At 38.4% G+C, this 10349-nt stretch overlaps 1 protein-coding gene across 1 annotated transcript in view; it reads right to left on the bottom strand.

The window, feature by feature from the left end:
- Nucleotides 1-1220: 1220 nt before the first annotated feature.
- The window catches only part of LOC137278638 (zinc finger protein 271-like), a 121088-nt gene continuing 111959 nt past the window's right edge, over nucleotides 1221-10349 (bottom strand). The window contains exon 4 of the mRNA XM_067811125.1: nucleotides 1221-3252. The gene's annotated coding sequence lies outside the window, so the exon portion shown is untranslated. The remainder of the gene's footprint in view (nucleotides 3253-10349) is intronic.

Genomic DNA, 10349 nt, shown 5'->3' with positions numbered 1-10349 from the left:
GTCCAAGTTATTGGAGATCTGACAGCCTCTGATACCTCAGCTTGATGCTGGTCCAAGTTATTGGAGATCTGACAGCCTCTGATATCTCAGCTTGATGCTGGTCCAAGTTATTGGAGATCTGACAGCCTCTGATACCTCAGCTTGATGCTGGTCCAAGTTATTGGAGATCTGACAGCCTCTGATACCTCAGCTTGATGCTGGTCCAAGTTATTGGAGATCTGACAGCCTCTGATACCTCAGCTTGATGCTGGTCCAAGTTATTGGAGATCTGACAGCCTCTGATACCTCAGCTTGATACTGGTCCAAGTTATTGGGTACCATCAATGTCCTGGGTTTTTTTCCATAGCCTCCAAGGTCAATACCTTTCGGCTTACAGCAAGACAAATCATTGGTGTTGGTTTTTATGTTTGTTGGTTGATGGATTGTGGCAGGGAATAACTGATACCCTTCACCCCATGCTTGAGACTGGATCAGGTGATGGACCTAGGTCTGACTTGTCACTTGACTGAGGTTGTGTTCATTATTTCAGTCACTGGGTTGCCTGGTGTTGACTTCATTACGACAAGCTGAACTTTATTGCTAGCTGTGGCCTTTAACAACCTGACATGATGCCATATGTGGTATATTGCAATTGTGTAGAGATGCGTGCAATCGTGCATGTGCGTGGGTGCCTCATTCAGACCCAACTTACTGTCTCAGTGTTTTAGAGCTTTGGGGGAAGTTGAGTGGCTTGTCATGCTACATGGGCTGGATTCCCCACATGGGATTCTGGTGTCCCACATGGTGTTGTTGTAATGTTGATAAAAACGGTGTAAAACTCACTCAATAACTGACCTACTTACCACACTCACGATCAGACTTTGATTTTTGCCTTTACTGGCAGCCTGGATAATGTTACATAAAGTCTATAGACTTGACCCATGGTACATGTGGATTTATGCTGTATTAAATATTTTATCTTGATCATTTTGATATGATTATTCAAGTACATGTAGATATATGAAGCTCACATTTTGTGAGGCTGAAAACATGAATTTTGGCTCAACTTAGAGGTGTTACATGTTAGTGTGCACAGCATCTGTACACGTTTGACTATAGGAACAACTCTCTCTGAACAGCTGTGAGCATGACCCCCACAGATATATCAGTTCAGCCACTCACTCACTCAATCACTCACAGAAACGTATATGAAGTACATTAATGCAATGAAACATAAAGAATGCACAATGAAATGACATTTATTTACCTAATACCTACAAAACAATTTAAAAAGTGTACACAATGTACTTGACATATACATCTGCATACTCAGTGCAAGGAAGAAGATCAGATTAGCCAGAAATTAACATTATAAAAACAAAGGCTTGATATATTAACTGATTTGAAAATCATTTTATGATTTGAAATAACATTTCTGGATCTGCAGCTGTAACACATCTACTGCAACAGGTTATAAAACTCATATCTACACCATCACCACAACACCATACACAGTTACAACACAACCCCATCTAGAACTGTGCATAACAACTCATAGCTTCTAGTCTGGAGTGCACAAACCTGTGGTTGATAGTGTGAGCACCGATCCATTACAACTATATCAGGAAGCACACTATATACAGCTGACTGACTGAATAGAGGTAACTGTGATTCAGCAATATGGTCACTGAGCCGGGAACCCAGATGATATTCACAGTAGGACAATGTGGGATTTGAACCATCTAAATGAATGTTCAATGACACCCAACTACTGACTACAGACCACTAAGCATGACAGCAAACAGGAACAATCCTCTGCTTCAGCTGTTTCAAGTAGCCTTTGAATCTCTCTCTCAATAATTCATATATATCCATGCAAACATCTCTCTCAGAAACACCAACAAAAAAACATAAAACAATTTATACGTGAAGCAAAAAATGCTTTTTCACTTTTCGACAACGAACAGCTGACCAAATTATTGTTTTCAAAGAAAATTATTCTGATTCATGTCAAGTGTGCTCTTGAAAATATTGCAATAAACAACAACATATTTCCTGCTCATAAAACAATTTTGACAACATGAAATTGGAATGCCATGCTTTCATAATGGAGGCCGTTTTTAAAAGCATGATGAGTAGGGATCTGGTTACCATCATGGAAGGGAAACATTAAGCATGAAATGACAAAACCATCTCTCAGACACGTCTTTTAAAGTTAATGCTGCAGTATGGCACCTAGCTTCACAAATCAACAAGCCTGATCTACACACAGGTTGTCTCCCCTTTCACCGCCCACATCTTCCAGTATTCAATAAAACATGCCAGAGATCCCCTGCAAATTCCATGCACATTTTACCGTCAGGAAATGATCTGGGTTGGTGAATACAGGCAAGGATAGGATCCTTTATCCATACACACTACCCTGCCAAACCCATTACATCTTGTCCAGACACTGGACTGAAACTGATTACAACTTAATTGCAACAACACCATTTCCCTAACACATGCCTACAGGAACATCAATGTCAACCAGACGTTGAGGAGATTTTAATGCCCACCAACAACACATGGGCTACCTGATGGGTCTACTTAACAGTATACATGTGGGTAGCAGGCATATTCTGGGAGGGAGCAAGTCATTTTCCAAAACTATTCTGCTTCGTTTGTTATTACTCAAACAAACATATATATACCAGAATGCAGAGTAATATGATAGCGTGCATGGGAATATTGCAGCATTCTAACAGGTCAGCTGAGCAAGCAGAAGGACTCAAGAGGACGTAGCCATTCCTGCAAGAGAATATACAGAAAGGAACAATTTGTCAAATAACGAAACAGACACGATAACTACTCCAAATCTTCTGACAACAATAATCCTTCCTTTAAGACTGACATTGTTGGAAGTCCTGGACTGAATGTCCACTGTTTCAACTATCTAAAATATCATCCTGTGCAGATGTCCATCTGATGTCCATCTGTACATGTGGCTGTTCATGAAGCTACTGAGTAACAGCAGATGGGGTGAGTGAGTGAGTGAGTGACACATCAACAACCCTCCAGCAATCCCCAGTACAATGGCAGCAGACACAGGGTGCCCACAAACACTGAACCTTTGCAGCCATGGTCTCTAGATTCCAGATGCCTGTCATTGTTGGAGGTCCAGAACCACAGCAAATCTGTCTCCTTCCAATGGCGACGGTGAAATCACATCAGTAACACTGCTTAGTCTTGTAGGTGCAGTTTGTTGGTGATCTGAGTTGGGCCCATTTGTGTCTGAAAATACATATAGCAGTTGCGGATAATCAGATATGAAGCTATCACATGGCATTCAGACAGCATGCATCACAGACAGGTTTTACAGTCTACAGTCACTTCCTACCCCAAGAAGCATCTCTCAGCCAAGCCAGAATCTGCTCACTGATGGGTTCCAATCCCAGCTCGTGTGGTGTCTCTGATAACTAATATCAAAAGCCTTCATTCATCATTAATTGACCATATTCATTTTAATTCTCATCAATAAATAATTACACAACCTACAAGTACTAGGGTATTGGAGTGATCATTGTTATTGTATATACAGAATGATCAGAGGACCAATTTGCTAAGATAAATGTCTAGAAAACATCAATGAACTCCCTTTACTGGAAGCATGTCTTATCAGCCTGTTACTGACTCGTCATCCAGACACATAAAGTAGTTCATATTTTCAGTTCACTTTGTTGTACCTTGATATTGATTAGATATAAATATCAGACAGAAACGTTTTTCACGACTGAATTATTGACGGAGTAATTGAAAAATTGCTCTGTACTTCATCATGGCCTGAAGTGTTACCAAGACAAAAGGCTAGCTCTCAGTTGTGTGAGCAGATCTAATAAATTTAACAACAATATTTCAAAGGTTGATATAACCGTAAAATATTAAATTCTATGGCCCAGTTAGAGCCATTTCTGTGCCTCAGTCATTATGGTAAAATCACAAGCCCTTTGTTTGAAATTAGAATATGATACTCATTTCATTGTTATGGGTTGAAACGAAGAATGCCCATTACAGTTGTGGGTGCTGATGTCAATGGATTCACTATGGACCTTATGTCTTTCTTGCACATATTATCCAAGAGGCCATGATGGGCATATGATTATTAATTTATGTAAAGTGTCTCAACTAATAATTCTCTAATCCTGTCAGCATAGCTATTATGTGAATTAAGCCCAGATGTTTATCCACAAGTAATGCTCATGTAAATATTGATTCAATATTCATATACTTAATGATCCAAAGAACTGAAGTTATCAATCATGCAATGAGGCCACTCGTTATTACAGAAGCCATTTGACAGGTCAAATCTGGAAAACGGCCATTACAGTCTCCCTGATTTTTAGATATCCAGCATGGATTAAACCAAGATTTATGCTGTCTTGTCCTCTGTGATATTTCTGTGTGTGGACTAAAATGTGATGAAGTCTCGCGGGACAAGAGTTAAAGGACAAACTTTGCCACAGGAAGAAGTGGATGGCACTTTCCGCTTTCTACTTCTTGGAATCATTCTCCAGAGTGTTGTCAATTTTTCTTTGATTTTTCCCTGTCTGACAATGCAAAGTGACGTAATTAAATGTAAAGTGATAGACAGAAAGAGGGAGATCCACTTGCAACAAAATACGCCATGCTAATGCTTCCTGCAAAAACTGTAGAGAACTAAATCACATTAAATTTGATTAGCTATGAAGTTGTCTTGTTTTTCTAGTACCAAGGTTCTCACATGATTAAAGAGCAAAAAAAACCAAATAGAGCAAATGCCATGCTGTCTAGCAACTCTTGCACAAAATTGCGTTAAAATCGCAATCACATTTTGGTGAAAATTCAAAGAAAAAAGAGTTTTTTTCCCTGTTCTTGACACATAGATTCTGATTTTCCATTAGGAAGAGACAGATACTTTTTCTTCAATACACCCGAGGAAAGCATGTCATCCTCTGGCTCACCCACCAGGAAGTATAAGACAAATTACTTTACAATCTCAATCACAATCAAAAATAAAATACAGCTTAAAGCATAGCTCACCTGATTTGTCACAAAATCATTTTACAAAATTGAAACCAAAATTCACCATAACAGTCCAAGATCAGTATATACCTCGTTCCATGATCATGCTTGGTGCTTTTAGCAAGTGAAATATGTTTTGTTGTTGTCCATATTGTTACGAGAGTGTATTTTCCATGATCTGAGTTGTTACATTCTGCATAACTGTTTCTCACTCTTGCACTAAGACTTTGGTATTTTGTGACCCACTGCCTTAGATGTTGTCTCATTTGTATTCTATTTGAAATTGGTATTTTGAAACTGACTTGTGACTTTTCATAACTTGCTCTCTTTGCTTAAAAATACAATATTTTAATGTTTTAGACTTGTCTTTGTTCTGTTTTGCTGGTTCACAGTGGATTTCTTACACCTTTTGTCATGGCAAATTTTAACCGAAACAATATTACACAGAAACAAAACATTTCTTCTTGGACAAAAATGAATATGTTTTGCATAAAGTGTTCCAGTAACCACCAGATACAGTCAACAGTTGTACATGGTATCACCCGTATTGACCAGTGTGGTAGTTACAGTAATAATGTACATGGCATCACCCGTATTGACCAGTGTGGTAGTTACAGTAATAATCTACATGGTATCACCCGTATTGACCAGCGTGGTAGTTACAGTAATAATCTACATGGTATCACCTGTATTGACCAGTGTGGTAGTTACAGTAATAATCTACATGGTATCACCCGTATTGACCAGTGTGGTAGTTACAGTAATAATCTATATGGTATCACCCGTATTGACCAGTGTGGTAGTTACAGTAATAATTTACATGGCATCACCCGTATTGACCAGTGTGGTAGTTACAGTAATAATCTACATGGTATCACCCGTATTGACCAGTGTGGTAGTTACAGTAATAATCTACATGGTATCACCCGTATTGACCAGTGTGGTAGTTACAGTAATAATCTACATGGTATCACCCGTATTGACCAGTGTGGTAGTTACAGTAATAATCTACATGGTATCACCCGTATTGACCAGCGTGGTAGTTACAGTAATAATCTCCATGGCATTACCTGTATTGGTAGTTACAATAATAATCTACATGGTATCACCCGTATTGACCAGTGTGGTAGTTACAGTAATAATCTACATGGCATTACCCGTATTGACCAGTGTGGAAGTTACAGTAATAATCTACATGGCATCACCCGTATTGACCAGTGTGGTAGTTACAGTAATAATCTCCATGGCATTACCTGTATTGGTAGTTACAATAATAATCTACATGGTATCACCCGTATTGACCAGTGTGGTAGTTACAGTAATAATCTACATGGTATCACCCGTATTGACCAGTGTGGTAGTTACAGTAATAATCTACAAGGCATCACCCGTATTGACCAGTGTGGTAGTTACAGTAATAATCTACATGGCATTACCTGTATTGACCAGTGTGGTAGTTACAGTAATAATCTACATGGTATCACCCGTATTGACCAGTGTGGTAGTTACAGTAATAATCTACATGGCATCACCCGTATTGACCAGTGTGGTAGTTACAGTAATAATCTACATGGTATCACCCGTATTGACCAGTGTGGTAGTTACAGTAATAATCTACATGGCATCACCCGTATTGACCAGTGTGGTAGTTACAGTAATAATCTACATGGCATCACCCGTATTGACCAGTGTGGTAGTTACAGTAATAATCTACATGGTATCACCCGTATTGACCAGTGTGGTAGTTACAGTAATAATCTACATGGCATCACCCGTATTGACCAGTGTGGTAGTTACAGTAATAATCTACATGGCATTACCTGTATTGACCAGTGTGGTAGTTACAGTAATAATCTACATGGTATCACCTGTATTGACCAGTGTGGTAGTTACAGTAATAATCTACATGGTATCACCCGTATTGACCAGTGTGGTAGTTACAGTAATAATCTACATGGCATCACCCGTATTGACCAGTGTGGTAGTTACAGTAATAATCTACATGGTATCACCCGTATTGACCAGTGTGGTAGTTACAGTAATAATCTACATGGTATCACCCGTATTGACCAGTGGGGAAGTTACAGTAATAATCTACATGGCATCACCCGTATTGACCAGTGTGGTAGTTACAGTAATAATCTACATGGTATCACCCGTATTGACCAGTATGGTTTGTCACAGTGGCTAAGTACATGAACAGGACAATTATTTCTCCTCACAAACAGCATTTGCACACAAGGATGGTGGCAATCACATTATATGAATCATACTGTGCAAAACTCAGACTGAGGGTGATGTCGTAAGATATAGGAGAAATCAATGATGAAAAGCCTCCATGTGCAACTCGTCTTAAGACAAGCGCTTGGTTTTTATAACACTTTCACACTACAAGATTCTATTTCCTTCCTTTCATTGTGAAATATGTCAATATTGGGAATGTTTGATGGAAGAATTGCATCGTGCAGGTCCTATGAATCACGTTTATCTCGGATTCTCTTCCATCAATACTTCGCTGCAGTTTAGATCAAGCATTAATAGAAGAATGAGCTTGTGATGTTTAGAGAAGTAGTCAAGTCAACTTGGTTGTAAAATGTTTTGTGTAAATGAATATCCCATAAGGTGTGTCATGATATTCCTAATATCTGTCTAGATGAGAGGGAAGGGGGATAGAGTGTCACTAGTTAATAATGTTTCCTTGGCCTTAGGTCAGCAATTAATATTTTTCCAGTTTAGTCTGTACTAAAAACCAATTGACGAGAATCTGTTCAAGCTGAATTGTGCAAAATGTTGTCAATGCAAATGCAGATCTTCATCGTGTATATAACGAAACAAATTAACATGAGGTTATTTTTTAGTTTTATTACTGAAATTCATGATTTGGGAACCATATAACACTGACTGAATCTGTTATGCCAATTATATATGACATTTATCATAATTTTTGTACAATTGTGGTTAACTGAAAAGTCATTACTTATAATAGACAGTATTTTGGAAAATTTGATAATAATAACTAAATTCATCTTATGTTTATGTTACTAGGTGTGGCTGGTTGTTGCTGGTTGTTGCTGTTTGTTGCTGTTTGTTGCTGGTTGTTGCTGTTTGTTGCTGGTTGTTGCTGGTTGTTGCTGGTTGTTGCTGTTTGATGCAGAACAGACTGAAACCTATCAGGCTATCTACCATTGTCAGTAACCTGTCTCATATTCTCTGTCATAATCTACCATTGTCAGTAATCTATCTCACATTCTCTGTCATAATCTACCATTGTCAGTAATCTATCTCACATTCTCTGTCATAACCTACCATTGTCAGTAATCTATCTCACATTCTCTGTCATAATCTACCATTGTCAGTAATCTATCTCACATTCTCTGTCATAATCTACCATTGTCAGTAATCTATCTCACATTCTCTGTCATAATCTACCATTGTCAGTAATCTATCTCACATTCTCTGTCATAATCTACCATTGTCAGTAATCTATCTCACATTTTCTGTCATAATCTACCATTGTCAGTAATCTAGCTCACATTCTCTGTCATAACCTACCATTGTCAGCAATCTATCTCACATTCTCTAATCTACCATTGTCAGTAATCTGTCTCACATTCTCTGTCATAATCTACCATTGTCAGTAATCTATCTCACATTCTCTGTCATAATCTACCATTGTCAGTAATCTATCTCACATTCTCTGTCATAATCTACCATTGTCAGTAATCTATCTCACATTCTCTGTCATAATCTACCATTGTCAGTAATCTATCTCACATTCTCTGTCATAATCTACCATTGTCAGTAATCTATCTCACATTCTCTGTCATAATCTACCATTGTCAGTAATCTATCTCACATTCTCTGTCATAATCTACCATTGTCAGTAATCTATCTCACATTCTCTGTCATAATCTACCATTGTCAGTAATCTATCTCACATTCTCTGTCATAATCTACCATTGTCAGTAATCTATCTCACATTCTCTGTCATAATCTACCATTGTCAGTAATCTATCTCACATTCTCTGTCATAACCTACCATTGTCAGTAATCTATCTCACATTCTCTGTCATAATCTACCATTGTCAGTAATCTATCTCACATTCTCTGTCATAATCTACCATTGTCAGTAATCTATCTCACATTTTCTGTCATAATCTACCATTGTCAGTAATCTATCTCACATTCTCTGTCATAATCTACCATTGTCAGTAATCTATCTCACATTCTCTGTCATAATCTACCATTGTCAGCAATCTATCTCACATTCTCTAATCTACCATTGTCAGTAATCTGTCTCACATTCTCTGTCATAATCTACCATTGTCAGTAATCTATCTCACATTCTCTGTCATAATCTACCATTGTCAGCAATCTGTCTCACATTCTCTAATCTACTTGCTTTTGCCCAGACCTAATGTAATCCACAAAGTGAAGCAAGCAAACATGTCAAGAAGAGATGGAGATTGGGCAGGGTAACAGCAGTGTATGAAATAAGTCCAAAACCAAGCCAGACATCAGGGCCGGCAACTTTAGAATGTTACCAAAATGGATTTAGTCAAGATTTGTGAATTTACTAAGATGTATGGAACATCAAGTTCTTTTACCAGACCATCAGACTTGACAGCTGTAAATTTAGACTGTTCATTAGAAAGCTAGCTGTCTAGTATTTGGACGGGCTCTACTTCATACACTGCAAAGAGTGTGCAACACTGATACTGAAGGAGAGGGCAGTAGTACCATTTGAGTTTTACTGTAAGACAATGGAGGGTCCTTCCATACTTAAATGAAACTTCATCATATCAATGTGTGGAATATACATTCCATCTACGAATTCATGGAATACAATATCCCAAACAGGACCAAACTTGGAACGCTGATCATGCTTCTACTTGCACATCTTACGCAACAAATCTGGAATGAAACTCAAACACAAGCCAGGAGTAACCAGTCGTTTGGAAACATATTATCACTTTAAATAAACACTTGTAAGTTCTGACTCAACAACAAGTATGTAGTCAGTCTCAAGTTGAAGATTACATGCAGATAAATGTCTGACATCAAAGTGTGGTGTATCTTAACACACACAAGTTGCCCAACAGCCACCAATAACCAACCGCTGGGCATCAAGTCACAGGTATTGCTTCAGGTATCACTTAACCGGTACACCTGCCACTGGAAAACTCATTACCACACCTGTCAGTAACTCCTGACAGGTATGAGGCCCTCGATAAGCCCAGTAGAGTCCAGCTCAACGTGCATGGCAATATTGAACAGTCATTTTATCTGTAACAGTACGCCTTCCAACTGCACCTGTGCATTGTTTATCT

The sequence above is a fragment of the Haliotis asinina genome, chromosome 3 (genome assembly GCF_037392515.1).
Source record: "Haliotis asinina isolate JCU_RB_2024 chromosome 3, JCU_Hal_asi_v2, whole genome shotgun sequence".
Lineage (NCBI taxonomy): Eukaryota > Metazoa > Mollusca > Gastropoda > Lepetellida > Haliotidae > Haliotis > Haliotis asinina.
Note: the sequence above shows the minus strand (reverse complement) of the source record. Positions and strands in the feature narration are given on the sequence as shown.